The following is a 20,685-nucleotide window of genomic DNA, read 5'->3' as shown; positions in this document are numbered from 1 at the left end:
CTGACCACTTCTTCATAGGAAGTGATCTTTAATTCTATCCTTCAATTCTACAAATACAACTGCTATTTCAAAATGCTACAAGTTCAATTCACCTCTTTTACTTAATTTTAGTTATTATTACAAAGATTATTAACCACAATTTACATCAACTAATTGAAATGACCTTATAGAATATTAAGACATAACTCTTATGGTGCTTCTTCTAAGCCAAAGTTCATACATAACCATATAAAAAGCATCAAAATCAATAGGAGAATTATTCCACTGAAAATGCTTCCTAACTTTCAAAACATTAGCTTGCAAAACTGAGTATCTCTTAGGGCTTATACTTAGTAAAATTTTCTTCAAGTTAGGGATGTCTGAAGATGTAATGACAACGGAAAAACTGTGCCAATTTATAATGTCCATGAAAGGGAGATCATAGTAGTCCGCTAGTATACACATCCATAGTAAAATGCATCCCCTACTCGAGCTGTGTTTACCTCAAATCCCTTAACGTGTAGACAGTATTTGCTTCCTAGGAGTTGTTCTGAGTATGGTGTCTTTAACCTCCCACCACGAACAAAGATGGATGAGTCATTTTCCCATGTTTGCACCACTGCTTTTCGTAGAGGCGAGTTTGCTGTTCCGGCAAAGAAGGCCAGTTTCTTTCTGATGAGTATCAAGAAATGTAAGAAAACTATGTTAGATTTTTTGTAAGGTGTAAACGCAACAACGAACATATGCTATGTTGCAAAATGACTTCAATTTTACATGGTGGTGTAACAAGTTAGTTTACCTTATATTTGTTGGATTATACAAGGCAATGTTGCACCAATGATGTGTGCGTTATGCATACTGATATTTTAAAACGTAACAATTGTAATACGTGTTATTTTATTAGTTGACACGTGTTGACTTTATTATTGTTCACACACTTCCCTTTGATCGTGTTTTGTGATTTATACGTAATAAAAAAATACAGTCATGTGTGATCTTGTTAGATTCGTTAAGATAAATATTTTCAAAAAATCAACTTTTTATAATTTTTGCTTATTGGTAATTAAAGATATTAATGGTTACGTAACTAAAAAAACCTATCAACTTACAAAAACGGAGGAAGTAATTAGTAAGTCTTACCTTTTCGATAGTGAAGCAAGATTTAGAGACTCTTCATGCCTTGGCCAAATTTGTGGGAGGGAAACATCTTTATGAGCAAAATAATTGGTAAGAAAATAACTAGATGAGCAAACAACTTGGATAGCATTACTTTTCACTTGATCAACCTTCTCCATAGCAACCCTACCAATAGAATGGCAAGCAGCATAAAAATGATCAGCACCCCCGGTTCGATTCCAATAAGGGTAATTTTGAATAATGTTGGTCATATAGTTAAGGATAAAATCCGAAAGGCCACCAACTCCGATCTTTCGATCAAGCCTCAAGCTAGCTATGGAAAAGGGTAAGAAGAAGAGGTCTGCTTCCGAGGGATCTTTGGTGACGAAATGGCTCTTGAAGAGTACATTCTTGAAGTATGCTTCACTTGCATAGTTACCACCTGGTTTATAGTGATCATCTGTTGGAAGTAGGGCATGAGCAAAAGGTTCATCTTTTTTGTGAGGATAAATGTAGATTTTTAGGCTTTTTTTCATTTCATTGTAGTTTTGAAAGAAGATTTCTTTGTCATGGTAAACTTCTTCTTCATACTTTGTCTTGTGTGGTTTATTCATAGAGGGTCCTAAAATGAAAACGTAAAAAGGATCAACTTTTAAAAGATGGTTTAAACTAGCAAGAGGCAAAAATACTTAACAAAAGAAACATCAACTAATTAGAATTACAAATACGAGCAATAAATTCTAAATTGTTACTGTATTAAGAATTTGGTCCATAACATGGGCAGTTTCGTCGATTGTCCTTGCAAAAGGACCTACTTCATATCTTAGTGCGTTTGTATATATATATGATATCTCATTACGGCAACTTATTGTGCCTTGCATTGTTAATTTTGTTATATTATCACACAATTCCGAGAGTAAGGGATAGCTCAATCGGTTAAAGCTCTGCTCCCAATTTCAGGTGATTTTGGGATTGATTCTCATCACCCGCCCTTTAGCTCTAATATATATAATTCCTTCTTTTTGCTAATGTTGCACTGTCTACGTATTAGTTTCAAAATATATATAGATATTCATTTTTTTTTTTTGAGGAAAAATATATATATTCATTAAGTTATACTATTTGTGATAAATTTGTACTCGTATAATTGTTGGTTTATACCGTTAAATTCTAACTACTACATATTCTTCATTACATTTATAGAAGATATCATCGTATTGGATACACAAAAATAGAAATTGAAATGGAAACGTACACAAGCATACCACAATCAAATGCTAATTACATCAATAAGTCAATTGAGTAAATCATGTTCTCCAATTCCTTACGTAATATAATAATGATGTTTAATTCGTCTTCTTGTCTATAAATATATTTCAAAATTAAAAACAACCTTTCAAGTCACTTTCATGCATCAACTCAATAAAATGCAATTCTTCAAAGATGACATGTTCAATAATTTTGGAAAATAATTATTTTTCTGTTTTGAGAGTAACATATTTTGATAATTTCTTAAAGGTTTACTTTCCTTTTTTTGCTAGCAATTAATTTCAATTATTCTATCTTGTAGAACTTCGTAGAAAATCCAACAATAACTTGTCAAAACTTTGAGATTGACATAATTGTACTTTTGAAGGAAATTAATTGTAAGATCCATATTTCAATATACCAAATTTATCAATATATGTAGTACTTGTATGTAACAAATCTTGGATTATTATGCCGACAATTAACTTATTGCTAGACATGAAATATTATACTCTCTCCGTTTGAAATATTATACTCTCTCCGTTTCTATTTAATTGTCCTATTCGGAATCTTAATTTAGAGATTCAAATGCTTTTGAAATCTAATCTTTTAATAATAAATATATACTTTAAAATAAGTATGTGGAATCTTGTTTTATTTATCTTGAAATTTGTTTTTCAAATATTGCTTATAATACATGGCTTGATATATTTTTATAATAACAATTTTGCATTAAAAACTATGCAAGAAGTCAATCGGATGAACAAAAATTAGCAGATAGAGTAATAAAAGTAAGCAATCATCTTAAATTAATAATTTAAATTAATAAAATAATTTAATATAAGTTCGTAAAATATCATAACTTTTGACAATATAACCAAAAGTGCTTTATGCTTATGATGGCCCTTGATCAAGATTGACTAAGGTAAAATATCAAGATTATGGGCTAAGTTTTGTGTAAAAGCCACGAAGTCACTCCATTATGAGAGGAAAATATAGTATCTTTTAAGTTAGTTTATCTATTTATTAAACTATATGGTAAAAACAATATTATGTTTGGATTTAGAAGTTATTCTAATACAAGTAACAACTAAAATGTCCTCTAAACAAAGTAACAACTAACAAGTAACATGATATACGTACGAAGTGTATATCTAGAGGCCAAACATTTCAATGGTTGGTGGAAAACGACCTTCCAAATTATATTCTTGTTGTATTATAATATTACTCTTACATAAAACAATTTAGCATCAAATATAAAAAAATTCAATTGGTCCAATAGTAAATTCACTCTAATATGATTCCTTATAGGCCGCCAAGAGATCAAACTATTGATCCCTTCTATATTAATGCCAAATGTCCTTTGATTTATAAAAACAAATCTATTTTATAGGCCATATTATTGCCAAATTGCTAACTATAGTATTTAATTGTTAATTAGTAATGTAAGGCCCGGGGTTCGCCGGGTTATTGCTTTGAATATTAGTATATTACATTGGACAAGTGATGTAGATAAAGTTTGATATATATTACTAGGACTTAACCAACTAAACAAAACTCAAAAAGTAAAATCTAATCTAATATATATATATATATATGTATATGTATATGTATGTATATTACTAGGACTTAACCAACTAAACAAAACTCAAAAAGTAAAATCTAATCTAATATATATATATATATATATATATATATATATATATATATATATATATATATGTATGTATATGTATGTATGTATATTACTAGGACTTAACCAACTAAACACAACTCAAAAAGTAAAATCTAATCTAATTTAATATATATATATATATATATATATATATATATATATATATATATATATATATATATATATATATATATATATATATATAAAGGGGAGTTTTTTCCAAAGATTTCAGAGAGCCACCTAGGATTTTAATTTTTTTTAAAAATTATTAGAGCGCCAAGTAGGATTAGTATTTTTAGAGCGTTACAGTAGGATTATGCCACGTAGGATTATTATTTTAAAGTGTCACATAAGATTAAAATTAAAGGTTTTAATCTATTATAAAAAAATGAAATAATATCTTTTAAAATTGAAAATTTTATAAACAATTTTTTTATTTCGTATAAAAAACTACTATTAAACTTAAAAATGAAATTCACATTTGATTGATATTTACAAAAAAATTGGATTTGATAAAAAAATAATGAAAATATGACAAATGATTATAATAAAATATTTTATAAAAAATACTAATAAAAAAAATAAAATCACATATAATTTTAAAAAAAAAATCAGCTTTCTTTCACAAAAAAATATATCAGTTTTTGATTAGATAAAAAATAAGAAAAAAAAATCATTTAAATTAAAAATATATCCTTTTTCTTTTTCTGGAAAAAAAAAATGTTCATCATTTATCATTTATTCATCGAAAAGATTAAGTTATACGTAAACAAAATTTATCATATCTAACAATAAACTTTATCACCACTTTAAATCTAGTATTTTTTAAAACCTATATAAACTCGTCTATTGTTGCGATCTATTGTCCCACGCGATGAACGATGATCATAATTAATAAGCCAGTTCAGTCATAAGTGTTAATTTTGCAAGAATGTGAATTTTGCAAGAGGGCGGGTTTAATTATGCTACTTATCAACTGGCACAATCAACGATTGATTTACAAAAAATAACGCAAGCCCGGAAGATTATATTTTCACCGTGTTCACAATTTGAAAAAAAGTTGGTTAAACAAATACATATAGTTTCACATATTTTATTTTCTTTCTATTTTTCTTCAAGAAATGGTTTGTATTGTTGTTAAAACAAACAATTTACAAAATATACCGTGTTTATATATGCGTTAAACTTAATTGTATAAGATTAAAAAAAATAGTAATATTATGTATTAATATTTTGTTATTACAATTGAATATTATAAAATGTTTAATTTAACTATTAATAGAAAACCCCGTGCATCGCACGGGCTTAAATCTAGGTTTATATAAAGAAAACAAATCTCTTGCATGGACAGTACAATTTAGTAAATCATAACAATATCCAATAGTTAGGGTTCGTTTGGCATCGCTGTGGTTTTCTGTTTTTTGTTTTTCAAAATTATATGATATATGTAATATAATGAATCAAAAATTAGTCAAACTTATTAAGATCATAATAATTTTAAAAACTGACAACAAAAAAGTGGAAACACCTTTTTCTTGTTTCCTGTTTTTGGTTTTTGTTTTCAAAAAAAACTGAAAACTGAAAATTGAAAACAAAGAACAATGTCAAACAAGCCCTAATTTATTTGTTTATACCTTAACTCTTTTTTTTTACTAGGTTAGAATCAACCCCCAATTTGAATTATTTCTATCACACAAGTGTGGATGCAACATGGGCTCTCCTGATACCCAATGAGAAATATACTACTTGAAAGCGGGGAGTAGATGAGATTTGAACCCGTGACCTTTGTGGCTTTGTGTCACACGGGCTCTAATACCATGTTAAAGGATCATCTCAACCAAAAGCTTAAACTGATGGTTAAAGTCCACGAATATGTTTTATACTATATCAAGCTTTATACGTAGTACTCCCTCTGTCCCTTATCTACATGTCTACTTTCCTTTTTGAGGGTTTCAAAACTACATGTCTACTATTTAAAAAGTGTACTTTATAACAATATTCCCTCTTTTTGATGAGTTGTCATCAATTTTCTTTTTCTTTTTTTTTAATATTTTTGACATCATTTTCCAACACTTTCTCTCTCTATCTCTTCAATACTCCGTAATTACCAACAACCTTTTCTTTCTCTCTATTTCTCTGTAACCAACATGCACATTTGTACTTGTCTATCATGGGTTTTAAGAAATCTCTAAATTCTTTAATTCCTGTGAAAAATTGAAAATAGACATGTAGATAAGAGACGGAGGGAGTACTATATTCATTGTTTAGGGACTTACTACAGTATACTATATATTTTAAATGCATAAATTTACCTCAAATCATAGGGAAATTAAATGGTAATAGTAACTATTAACAAGATATAGAGTTGTTTACTTGTGTAAGTTCATAACTTTTGCTAATAAGCTCATAGAAAAAATAAAAATAAAATCAATAATACTAGAAAATGTAATATATACTAGCAAATAATAGAAAATAAATTAATAAATTAAATAATACTCCATAGAAAATTAAATATATACTTACGTTTTGGTGGTGAGGTCAACTTCAATATCTTTGAATTTTCTTGAGTATTATTAACAATCAAGTGATCTTCATTAACATTAACACTATTCGAATCCCGAGTCTCATCGAGAATTCGAGTAATCGGAGGACCATTTTGATCCGAAAATGTAACTAAATCATCAGTAATACTATCATTTTGGTTTGGTAGTTCTACAAGTGTTGGAGTGTCAGCAGGAAAAATTTTTGTAAGGTGAAAGAAGTTGTCAAAAGTGTAAGACATGTACAAAAGGATGAGAAAGCTAGTTACACAAGCTAAACATATCGGTAGCATGGACAACGGAGGCGGTTTTCGACGTCGTAGGTTGATGCACCATTGTGTCAACGACAATGGTGCCATGTTTGATTGAAATGAGGGAGATAGAGAGGAAAAGAAAAGGGGTTTAAGGTCAAGTAATGAGATGAAATAAGAAGAGACGTGCAAATTTAAAGCATAAGATAAAAATATATATATATAGGTCTATATTTTGTATGAGGGTATCATGAAAAGCACATGTATGATTTTTGACTAGTATTAGTACTTAATAGTTAGTGTATATTTTAAGTTCGGTTTTGTAGTTTTTTTTCCCTAATTTCTCCTTAATATTGGTAAGGTGGCCTAAGTGGGCTTAGCTTAGTTTTGGACTAATTACCCTTATTTAGTTATTTAAGTCTAAATTATGGAATTAATTAAGAGGTGTATGTGGAGTTTACCACTAGTTAATTCGATTTTTGTTGTTGTTTATTCATACAAGTATAATCTACTACTTCGACCTTAAAATACCCACTATTCTAGAGTCTAGACTATTAGAGCAACATATTTCAGTTGATTACTATTCACAAACATAGAAATTTTTAATATACCCGCAATTGGTATTGCCTTACTATTTCAATCAATATTTGAAACTATGTTCTCAAATTGATGTTGAATTTTATTGATAAAACTATACTATGTGTCGATTAAATACAATTTTAAAAAAATATAATTAATGTTTTATTTTATTTATATATGTTTAGTTTGTTTTATATTATGAGCGCATAAATAGTAAATACAATTTTTTTTTTCCTTCTCATGTACATATACATTATCAAATAAAACTCAATAAATTTGTTTTACATTTTGAGCGTATAAATAGTAAATGAACATAATTTTTGTGAAATATAGGGTGCATTTATAATAATGATTTTTTTAATAACCATATACGAAGAAGTACTACACATTAGTAAACGTCGGCCAAAATGGACGAATTAAGCAATTAAAGTCGTGGTTTAATACTTGAATTGGTATGAATCAACCTTCTATAATATCAACAATAGACCAATATCTATGACATGGGGACGAAGAAGAATATTTATGCAAGAAAATTCTAAATTAAAGGACTATATATTTGTGCATATGTTTTATTGTATTCTTGGACTAACTATTAGCCGTTTGTATTGATTAAATAAATGTATAAATATGCGGTCAATAGCAAATATTGAATATTGAGCAAGGAATTGAAAATCATTTCACCAAATCAAAATAAAAAGAATCAAAGACTTTCGTTTTATGGTGAAATTATTAAACAATAAAATGAGACTTGTTAAGTTGGATAAAAATTAGTCACTTGTATTTTTTATTTAAATATTTGCTCTCTTTACAATTAATTAACCTCTTAAAATTCACTCATAATATATATAGTAATCTGTATTACAATGAGATATGTTTATAGAGAGCCCAATCACGCAATTTATAAAACATAAATAATGTTTAACAATATTGATCAATCATCGATGTATTAATTTTATTTGACGAAATCAATGTATTAATATTTGAAGGGTGATCAATTGAATAAAAATGCATAGCTTTCTTATAACTATTTTAAGAAAAATGTTATACATAATCCTTAAGGTTACGTTAGGGGCTAAAAGTGAAAAAAATAAATAAAAATATAATATTATTTATAATGTTTTGCGCGTGATTTTGTCATGCATGCATTCTTAAATTAATACCAAATAAGAAAATATATTAAATGTTTATTCTAAACCCTAACGGCTATACTACATATAACATTGCCCTTATTTTAATTTACATACGTACAATAAAAAAATAAAAAAAATAAAAACTATTAATTGAATTTACATCCAAGTCAACCTCATTAATCTACTAACACTTGACAATTGACATACCATTATTGTAGGCTTGAGACGAACAGTGACGCACCAAAATATGTAAGTCTATTGTTTATGGTACATTTTTTTTTTTTTTGAAATGATACTTTGTAAAAGGTGAAACTTTACTCATATAAAGATGATAGATGGATGAGTTATGCTCCAAATTAATGAAAAATTGGTGCAAACTAAATCGGCTATTGAACAATCTTAACTTTTGTGGTGTTGAATACTTTTGGATTACAGGTACTGCAGAGTGTGTAAATGCTACATTTGACGTTATATATATATATATATATATATATATATATATATATATATATATATATATATATATATATATATATATATATATATATATATATATATATTGGTGAAATTGTATTTGAGAATTTAAATTATGTTAGTGTGTTTGCCTATTTTAATGTACTAAAAATTTTAGATATAAAAGAAGCTTTAATAAAACCAGCAGTACAAACTAAAATTAAATGGTTATTATTTATTAAGCAAAATATTCTTATGTCGAATTTGATTGCTTTTAAAACAAGACATTTTTACATGTATGCTTAGTAATTCATGTCATAATTTTGTCAACTTGAACTATAATGAACCAATTTTGAAAACTTGATATCAATCAATAATCAATCAATTAATAGACACCGGGAGTGACATGTGTCACATCCTGGTGCTGTTTTTTCCCTCCAAAACTCCCCCTCCCCTTTTAGCAAATAATATTTTATTTTTGGAATATTTTTATAATAAAACTATAATAATATTATTCCAAACTTATATATTATCTCTATATAATATGTATTCCTTTTTATTGTGTTCTAAAATTTTCCATGCACATTTACCTAAAATAGTTTTCTAACTCCTTTTTTAATTATCTTTTAAACGAGTATTATTGAGTTTTACCGAAAAAGTAATAATAAAATTGATTCATATCAAAGTAATTGATTTTAAAACATCACTTTAAATTATTTTTTTTCAAATTCCTTTTTATTTTGTTTACAAGACTAATGGAGTATTAGATATGACCATAAAATAAATGTTGTGTTCGACAACTATATTATATGTCTAATTCGAAAATGTAAAATATCGATCAATTTTTTGTTATTACATTATTTAAAAAAAAAAAGTTAATATCTTAGTAAATACAAAAGAGTTTTTATCTTTTGCTGAAACACTACATTGAGATAATAATTTTATCACATTTGACATTCATAAATAATTAAGCTACATTTTAAAAAACGCGTCGGACATAGTGACAAGTGACATATTCTTGTGTTTTTTTTTTATTCTTTTTTGGATAAATAGCTATCATCGACAAATAAAATTTTAAGGCAATAAACAAACAATGACCAAACTAGAATTGTTGGATAGCTTTCAAACACATTTTTATATAATAACAAGAGCGACGATATCATGTAGAGCATTAATCCATAAACTGAAAATGTACTACTAATAATATAGGTTAGTGTTGCCTAATTATTGACTGTTATTGCCTTTAATGATCTAAGTAGTATTTATTTCAATTGAAATTATTTTATTGGATATAAAGATGATATGTTATTTAATTTGTAATTTATATATTTACATGTATGTTGTGCCAATAGTTTTACTGTAGATTTTAGTTTGTTGTTTGATTAATGTTTTGATGTTTATTAAAAGACATTTATAAATAAGTCTTTAGTCATATAATCACTAGATTGTATAGTTTTATTGGGAATAATATGCATTATTAATGTAATATAATATATACTACTTTTAAATATTTTTCAACTCAACTAATCAACAATAATTTTTTTTTCTTTCTCAATTGTAGTTTTAATGAATTTTGCCTTATTATTTTATTTTCTATATGCATTGCATTTGTTTATTCCACATGAATTGTCTCATTTTTATATTATATCAAAATTCATTATGGGAAAAAGATTATTACTGATGCACGGCCACTAATCTAGTTTGTATTAGAATTGATGTCTATGCATGCATTGCGTACACATAGGACTTGTATTTATAAAGTAGTCTGCCTATTCGCTTTAGTTTTTTTGGTGATGATATGAATTTTAAGACTTACTGACTACCTAAATCTCAATATATAACGTCCCTCATAAAAAAATCTCAAGAATTATTAGAAAATTAGGCTGGCAAAGACATCATAGGTCAATTCATTGATAATAATCTCATGGTATATCAAGAACGTAACAACCAATATTGTAATTTGGGCACCCAAAAGAAAAAATTATGTTGATTGGATAACTAGGTCAACTTAAGAGATGGTGAGAGTTGGCAAATTTTTAAAAGTGAAAGATACATATCAACATCTATCATTATTTGTAGTTAAACAATTTGGAATAAATTATGCCAAGATTATAAGAAACGTATTACAGGTTTGTCTGTATTCAGCTATTCATCCAACTCACAACTCTTAATCATGGAGACATGGAGTAATTAATAACAACATAGTACAATTAATTATTTTTGAATTAATATTCTAATGTGGGTTGAATTGAAATGGTTTTGAGATCTGTCTAAAACTAATTACTTAAAAAGATGAATAAATCACATTCTTGACTATTAATTAAACAATTAAACTAACCAAATTCTTACCTAGGCTAATTTATTACAAGGTTTGTTAGACCAGGTTAACGTGCAAAGTACGAGTGACTGATTTACAAAAATAATTATGAAGATTCAATTCCAAGCAATTCGTTTTTTTATATTAATCTAGTTTAGATAAGATAAAATAAGGGTTGATATATTCAAAAATAAGATAATACTCCATAAGAGTTGATAATTTTCAATAAATTATAATAAAGCCTTATATTACATGGCTTAATAAGGTTCAATAAAATCAGACAAGATAAGATAAGATATAATAAGTTCAGGTGATATAAATAAAAAATAAAAAAAGGGTTAGATTTGAGAATTCTCTTATACTCCTATTATTAATTATTTGAACATGTTAATAGTGTTTATGCCATTTGATTTACTTCTATTGGCATACTTTTAAGTCATTAAGTCTTAATTTCACTTATCTTATTAATTGATATTATTTATTAAGTGAAATTTTCATGCCTAATACTAAGCTACTTAGATTATGCCAACAGAAGTAAAATTGCATAAATGCTACAGGATAGATTATATATTTATTGATTAGCATATGATTGTTAGACCAAGTTATCGTGCAAAGTGCTGAGTTCATAAAATATTTTATGAAGATTCCAAGCAATATTTATACGAGGATACTAAGTTAGCTTGAAAAGGAGTACGTCTCGTCAAAAAAAAAAAAAAAAAAAAAGGAGTACGTAAAATTTAAAATTAGATTTGCTTTGTATAAACGCCGTATATTAGGTGTGTTTTGTTGGTGGGACTGAATGGAACAGCTCAAATTCATACATATTAGGCTATATTCACTTCACCTTAAAAAAATAATATTCAGTAAAAATAATTTCAATTTAGTAAAAATGTGTTTAGTTCCATAAAAATAAGTTCAGTTCAGTAAAAATCAGTAACCTTAAAGAAGAAATATAACTGAAAATCAGTAAAAAAAAATAATTTCAGTTTAGTAAAAATAATTTCAATTCAGTAAAAATAATTTTAGTTTAGCAAAAATAATTCTAGTTCAGTAAAAATAATTTCAGTTGAGCAAAAATAAGACGAAGTGAACGGGCTTAAGGCAAAAACAATAATATTACGGAGTACTCCTTTTATCCCTATTTTTTACTCAATTGTCAAAAGTTGGGTCAAACTTTGACCATGAGTTCTTGTTATTCTACTCCGTACAAGATATAGTTTTTTTTTTATTATTATTATTTTTTTATTCAAATGAGGCAAAGCCAAGAAAAACAAGAAAGCAAAAAACAAACAAGCAAAAGACAAAAAACAGAAAAAACTACGGAGGTACTAGGTGTGGGAAAGCCACTCCCCTAACATCCTCCGCTAAAATACTACTAAGGCCTAAAGGAATAAAATTAAGAATATCAAAATCCGTGTCTTGAGAGACTCCGTGGTTGGCCAACCAATCCGCCACGCGATTTCCCATAATAAATATGAGCAACTTTGACTTCCCAACTGTCATTATGTAGCATCCCCAAGCATTGATTTAATTCATGCTCGTTCTCACCATTTGGAGCTTTTCCCTGCCTTAGGATTTGAATGCAAGCAAGATTGTCTAATTGCACTTCCAGCCGCTCAATCTCCAAGTTTTTAGCTAGTTCAAGGCCTCGGGTTAGAGCTAAGATTTCAACAACAACCAAAGTTAGCAGAGAACCCAGAAATAAGATTGCCTTCATGGTCTCTAATGATACCTCCACCCCCTGCTAGCCCTAGGCACCCTTTAGCAGCACCATCACAATTAAGCACATACCATCCGCAATTAGGAGCCTGCCACGAGATATGCTGCTGCTGCTTTGCTTGCCTAGAATGATGAGCATCTTCTTGATTATTTAAGCTGCAAAAAACCTCATCTATTCTTATACGAAGAAATGCTCCCATATCAATAGGAATTTCATCTCTTCTATTAAACACATAACAATTTCTCAACCTCCACACCCACAAACAACAGTACCAAAGAGTGTAGGCCACCCTTAATCATCAATTTGACCAGAATCTTTGAGATTATGAGAAATCCAATCTTTCAAAGACCCTTGAAAGAAACCACGAGACAGAGTTGGAGTGAGAACTAGACGCCAGACTTGCTTAGCTGCGGGGCAGTCACACAAGATGTGAAGGGTGCTCTCCTCCCTGTGACCACAAATAAAGCATTAAGGATCATCGGTGAGTTGCCTTTTGAACTTTTTTTGGTTCTCAAGGATCCTGTCATGGCAAGCCAGCCATAAAAACGCATGCACACGCTGCTGAACAGGGGCCTTCCACACAAGATTCCAGCATTCTTCATCAAGAACATCCGTTTCATGGCGCATGATGCTAAGAACAGATTTAATGGTAAATTTGCCCTTCGAATCATTCTTCCAATAAACTAAACCACCTACATTTGGGTCAGCTCTAACCTCATGATTTTGAATTAGCTTCAATGTATCTGAATCCAAAAAAGGCGCAAACATATTCCATCTCCACCCATGATCAACTTCCCACATTTCTTCCATAGTTGCCCTTGCTAATTCCATGGGGATAGGAGCAGTAGCCAAATCACTTAAAGGCTTGTCAGTAGCCCAAAGATGATCCCAAAAAAGAGTGTGAATGCCATTACCATTTGCTGTGCGCATACCCTTACTCAAAAGCTTAGCGTTCTCCGTTATGCCGCTCCACACATTTGACATTCCTTGTTTCGATTCGAACATGTCAATCACATCGACCCTTGCAATAATTAGCTCAAAGAACATGCGACCACAGAGAGTTAGGTTCGGCTAAAATCCTCCAACCCAACTTAGTAAGAAAAGCTGCATTGGCTTGGTTTGCAGATGTAATTCCCACACCACCTAATTCTTTCGGTTTTTGTAACACTTCCCACGAGAGAGGATGGATTTTCCTTCGATCCTCGCTTCCACCCCAAATAAATCTCCGAGTTTTCTTATCAACGTCCTCACATATGGTTTGTGGAATTTTGGCTAACTGCATAGAATAGAAGGACATGGTAGATAATGTAGATTTAGCAAGCGTAATTCGGTTAGCCAAGGATAAATATTTTGACTTCCAGCCACTAAGCGTTCTGTCAATTCTTTCGCACAGATGACTGTAAGTCTCCGTAGTGACCCTACTAGTAAGCGTAGGCATCCCTAAATATAACCCCAAGTCAGCAGTAGCTTCATCCCCAACTTGCTCTAATGGGTTTCCAATGACCGTGAGCAATAACGTCTTCAATGATTTGATAAAATCGCTCCATGCACATTACAAAAAGATACGGGGAGAGAGGATCTCCTTGCTGAATCCTCCTACTTGGATTGAAACTTTGAGATGGTTCACCATTCCAAAGAACTCAAAGAGATGCAGTAGTGATGCAATAATCCATGATAATGCCAATCATAGTGATAGGCAAGTTCATTTGCACAAGAGTGTCACGAATAAAGGACCAACGGAGACGGTCATAGGCTTTCTCGAAATCGATCTTAATAGCCATGTAACCCTTAGCCCCTTGCTTCCTCCTCATTGTGTGTAAAACCTCTTGCATAATGACAATGTTGTCAGTTATTTGACGACCCGGCACGAAACTTGCTTGAGTATTTGAGATAAGAAAAGGCAAGACTGGTTTCAAGCGATTAATAATCACTTTGGTGACGATTTTATATGCTACATTGCATAAACCAATTGGCCTAAACTGCGAAGCCTATTCGGGTTGGTCGACCTTGGGAAGAAAAGCAATGAATATTTCATTAAATTCAGGAGGATTACCTTCGAGAATAGGGATGAGAGTATCATACACAGTTTGTGCTACTATATCCCAATTTTTCTGATAAAAGAGAGCTTGAAAACCATCGGGGCCAGGATCCTTTAACGCCCCCATCTCCTTAATAACCTCATCAATTTCTATTTTTGTGTAGGTTCGAGTGAGATGATTCCAGTCACTGCTTTGAAGCTCCAGAAATGTGTCTTGAGGGACATAAAAAAATTGCGGATCACTTTCCTCTATGAATAAGGTTGTGAAATAATTCACAATATGATTTTAAATTTCGCATTTGCCTTGAATCTAATTGCCATCCGCATTTTCAATTGCTAGGATTTTATTCTTCCATCTCCTAACTATTGTGCTTAAGTGAAAGAAAGCGGTATTTCTATCACCAATTTTAAGCCAATCAATACAAGATATAGTATAGTCATGTGGAATTTTATTTGATTCATCTTATTTTACGGAGTATGTTTTATTAGTATCAACTTTTTATAATTTTTATATGTACGGAAATAGAGATATAACGTTTTAATACGTATCTTGAAAACCGTACAAAGTTAAATGGAGAAAAAAAAAAAATGGGGATAAAGGGAGTACATGCATGGTACGGAGTAATAATTACTTCGTGTAACATACTATTAGTAGTGTAAATGCAAAATGCTCATGCACATGCATGGAGGTTCCCACCTCAATACCTAATAAGTCATCCTTTGTCAAAAAAAAAAAATAGAAAAAACATAAAAAAAAAAAAAAAAAAAAAAATAAATAAATAAATAAAATAAAATAAAAATCCTCTTAAGTCACACCTAGAGGCGTTAAAAGCTACCCATTCAAACAATCCGATCTAATTCGAAAATAAATAAATAAATAAATAAATTCAATTCAAATTTCAACTCATACAAACACCATAATTTAACATAATTCAACATTGAAATAGACTTGATGATCTGACCGATCCTCATCAAACTTGGTCCAACTACCCGAATTGACACATACAGCTAGTCACAAGTAAGACTTGACAAATGGGTCGTTCGGGTCAAGCATGGGTTGGGTCATTTCGGATCGGGTTAAATTAGGGGATTTGTTAAACATCGCCCACAAATGTCTACATAAAGCCCACAAATTTTAGGTGAAGTGACAATTTTGCCCTTATATGTTAAAATTTAAAAAAAAAAAAAAAAAAAAAAAACTCTCACACACTCTCTTCTCTCTATTATCACCACCTCTCTCTAAAAAAAATAAAAATTCAAACTACAATGTCAAGGCGGCAAAGCAAGGAATTGGCGGCAGCAGAGGCGGAAGGAAAGCGGTCACACGGTGGTAAGGTTAAAAAAATAAAAAAAAATCTCGAAAAGGTGGGGCGGCTGGGCAGGACGTTGTGGCCACAGTGGCGACGCCCAAGCCAGACACCAGCCCCACAACAGCGGCGGCTGGGTGGGACGCTAGGGCCACAGTGGTGGCGTCTTGTGTGGGCGCCGCCGCGGCCTTGGCGTCTGGCTGGGACCGCCTACCTTTTTTTTATTATTATTTTTTAGTTTTTTTTTTATTTTGCGTTTATTTTTTGTTTCAGTTTTCTGTAATTTTTTTTTTTCAGAATTTTTTTTGTTTATATTTATATATTTTTTTCAATTTCTTGTTTAGTTTTATATTTATTTTTCAAATTTGTTGTATTTTTTTTTTATGTTTATATTTATTTTTCAATTATTTATATATTTTTTTTGTTTAATTTTATATATATTTTTTTCGATTCTGTTGTATTTTATTTATATTTAATTTATTATGTTTATATATATTTAGTATGTTTTGGTATTATTTTTCTTTTTGTGTGTATTTTTTTTGTTTATATTTTTTTTTCAATGTTTTGTAATTTTTTTTTATGTCACTTTGTTAGTATTTTTTTTGTTTATTTGATATTTTTTCTGGTGTTATTTCTAATATTTGTTGTTGGTACTTAAAAAAATAGATTATTAATATAATAATAATAACAAATGCAATTATATATTTTTCGTTATTTAAATGGAGTTAGGTATCGCATTTTCGACCTGGTGCGGGAAAGAGTATGGACGTTATTAGAAGTAGAAACTACTCAATGGAGAGCTCGGGGCCCAGACACGTTAGATCCTGTGGTATTTCGGCCTCGGCTCGTAGAGAACGGGTTCACTATCCTGAGGAGGATGAAGATGGTGATGAGGAAGAGGAGGAGGAGGAGGACGCGGATGAGGATGTGGTGCTTGGGATGGACGATCAGAGTGGATCATATGATGATTACGGTCCATTCAGTCAGAGGCTTGATGATATGTATGAGACGCATAGGGTAGATGTGCGTAAGGGTAGAGATGGTAGATTTGTTAGTAGATCTGGCACATCATTTGCGTCCACTGTGTCTGTGGTAAGCAAAAAATGGTCGAGGGCCGTTAATGATTCTTGGGTGGTGAGGGGTGAGGTGGCTGGGGGACTTGTAGATGGGAGTGTAATTCCTAGATTTCTAGGACACATAACTACCCATATCTAGGAGGACCAGGAGAGGGCTTTGGATACGGGCATTTTGAAATGCCAAACTCGGGAAAAGACTTGTAACTTTTTGTGTAGATGAGCTAAGGCTTTGTTTGACTCAACGCTAATCACGGATTTTGTTGAGCAATGGTAGCCGGATACAAACTCTTTCCACCTTCCGTTCGGTGAGATGACGATCATGTTGCATGACGTCGAGGCCATCCTTGGGATTCGCACAGAGGGAAAACGACTTTCTGTTGTGACTGATGCGGATCAAACAGTTTTACTAGCGGAGTTGTTGGCGGTGGATAGGACTGCTCTGTACAGCGGGGCACTTGGTGTTTGGGATCACGGCGGTGTGAAGATCGCATCCAATTTGCTGAGTTGTTTGCATCCCACTACACGTAGGACGCATGACACACAACTGGCTGCATATGTTTTTCTTCTCCTCGGGTGTACCTTGTTTTCGGATAAGAGCGAAAACAAGCTCAGGCCACGCGACATAGTTGACGCGTATGAGCCCGACAGAGTGGGCCAGTTTTCTTGGGGGTCGGTTACGTTGGCGTATCTGTATCGCCAATTAGGATTCTCGAGTCGGGCTGACGCGGCAGGTATCACTGGATGTCTGACTTTATTACAGACCTGGATATACGAGTATTTTCCTACATTTCGACCACACCGCGACCCGGTTCCTATTGGGGATGGGATGCCTCGTGCCCATGCGTGGAGTCCGCGGTTCGAGAAGAAGTCCGTTGACCGCTTCCGATTGATACAGTTATTGCTTGACAGGATGTCCCCCTTAGAGGTAAAGTGTATAAATTATTTCTAATTTTATATTGTGATGCATTTATTATATGAATCTTACTAATTTGAAAAAATGTGCAGGTGAACTTGATGCCTTTCAGCCAGAACCCTAGTAATAGGGTACCCAGACCCTCTACACGGGACTGATTTAGTATCGTGAGATCGTAGAGGCGTACATGCCCTAGCGCTATCTTCGCCATCTTGGATTTGTCCAAGTTGTCCCTCCTCCACCAGTAAGGCGGTCCGATCTGCGTCGTTGAAGGAGTACGTCGTCCAATGGCCGGAAAGCATGATTGCCACGTGGGAGTAGTTTCCAATGGTTGCCCGCCTATGGACTGCGGAGCTGCAGAGGCCGCCAACTAGGGTGCCTCCCATGTGTGACCACCACTACATGGAATGGTACAGCCGGTATTTGCAACCGAGGTTGATCAGAGACCTCCACCATGGTGACGACGCCGATGATGATGATGTGCCACCGCCCACTGTCGTGGATGCGGTATGTCTCATAAAACATTTATTGTAGTGTGGTTTATTTTTTATTATTATTATATATCGTTATTGAATTTCATGTTTTTTTGTTGTGTGTAGTGGATAGGATAGATGATGTAGGTGGGACAAAGACTCTTTCAGGAGAGGGACAACATGAAACTGCATCCGGCAAAGCTGCTATTTATGATATGGAACGGGCCCTTGCGCAGTGGCAGTGAGCGTCAAAGAGGGATTACTGATCTGTTGTCAGTTTATTAATAGAACATTTTGTACATTATCATACTAGTTTGTAAAATTTGACATTATCGTTTAAGTTTGTAACATTTGACATTATCATTTTAAGTTTTTAAAATTTGACATTATCTTTTTAGTTTGTAACGTGCAAATACTAATAAGTATGCATGCAAGATATAAATGTAGTCAAAATTAGAATATAGAAAATAAATAAATGGAATAAAAATAGCAATACAAATGCAAGGTTACATTGAAAAGGTATACGCATGAAAAACTAAAAGGCAGCTAGGTTACTCCAATGGTGGATGCGGTCATGATACATCACAACCCAACCCTCTACGCTTGGTGTGCGAATGGTGTACCACCGAGGTATGATCGGTGGCACCGAAAAATCGGATGACTAGTCCAATCGGATGAAATGTCTGTATGACGACCCTAGAAATGCAATAGCTAACTCTCTTACCGGTCTGGTGACGGTCGCATGCGAACACCAAGGGAGAACCGTGGTACATGGAAAATAAGCTCGACTATGCAAACCAAGCCCGAAATGCATGACTGCACACTTGTAGATGTTTGCAACGACAAAGAGATCAAGTGCGCGCGTCGAACCAATGATTTTGACCGCAAGGTCCTCCTCCCCACCAGATACACCACAAAGAACTATTCAAGTATTGGTCGTACACATGACGATAAACATCTCGGTTTGAGGCAATTTCATTGTACATCAACTGAGCGTAGTTGTCTTCACCCATCTGAAACACATCAGCCACGACCCGGAATCCGCAGTTACCATCTGCAACCACATCATTCCACCCGTCCAAGTATTCCATGATGATGTTAAGGATCCTGTCCTTATATGGAAACTGATCAATATCCACTCTTCTTGTTACACATATCAATAAACACAATTAACAAGTTAGCAGTAAGCTAAACAAACATTCTAAAAAGTAAATTAAAGTAAAGTACTGTACCAGTTCCGGGCATATTCACCGACGAAGAAGATTGGCTACGACTGGATGACGATGAGCGCCCATGGCCACGACCACGACCACGAATGTACTCAAACGCACTTTTGTTCCGCCGTGCTTGTCGACCTCTAGGTCGCTCGACCCCTTCAGGTTCCTCGTGATCCAAGAATGACGTGTTGAACTTGTCATGAAGTACGTGGGTAGCATCACGAATGATTGAAGGGTGACTGAAGGACACTCGGTCAAACATCAAACGAAACTGCTCTAAGTCCTCCTGTTCACGGTCGACCGTCTGTGGAGCAACATGCTCTCCAATAACGAGCGTCCACCAGAATGGTGCATGGTGCATGCACAAGGTAGTCCATGAGTCACTGATATAGCACATCTGCACCGAATAGCCACTTCATCGCCCAATTCCTTCATCCTGTTGTGCTTGCTCAGAATCAACCCCAGGCAGTAGTGTGACACACAACCATGGAGAATCTTAAATATGAAATGGAAATACATCATACCATGTCGCCGTTTAGAGTCCTCGAGAGAGTTCTTGATGTTGTTCTTCTAAGTATCAATAGCCTTGTTTATTCTCTCGAACAGTGTATCTAGAGCAGAGGTGGAAGAATCAATCCAGTCCTTCAAAGCTC

At 32.4% G+C, this 20,685-nt stretch overlaps 1 pseudogene; it reads right to left on the bottom strand.

Annotated features, from left to right (window-relative positions):
- Window positions 1-73: 73 nt before the first annotated feature.
- Window positions 74-7,015, bottom strand: LOC110683196 (annotated as a pseudogene).
- Window positions 7,016-20,685: the final 13,670 nt, after the last annotated feature.

The sequence above is a fragment of the Chenopodium quinoa genome, unplaced genomic scaffold (genome assembly GCF_001683475.1).
Source record: "Chenopodium quinoa cultivar QQ74 unplaced genomic scaffold, ASM168347v1, whole genome shotgun sequence".
In the NCBI taxonomy this organism is placed as follows: Eukaryota; Viridiplantae; Streptophyta; class Magnoliopsida; order Caryophyllales; family Amaranthaceae; genus Chenopodium; species Chenopodium quinoa.
The sequence above is the reverse complement of the archived record's forward strand: the minus strand, read 5'-3'. Positions and strand labels throughout refer to the sequence as shown.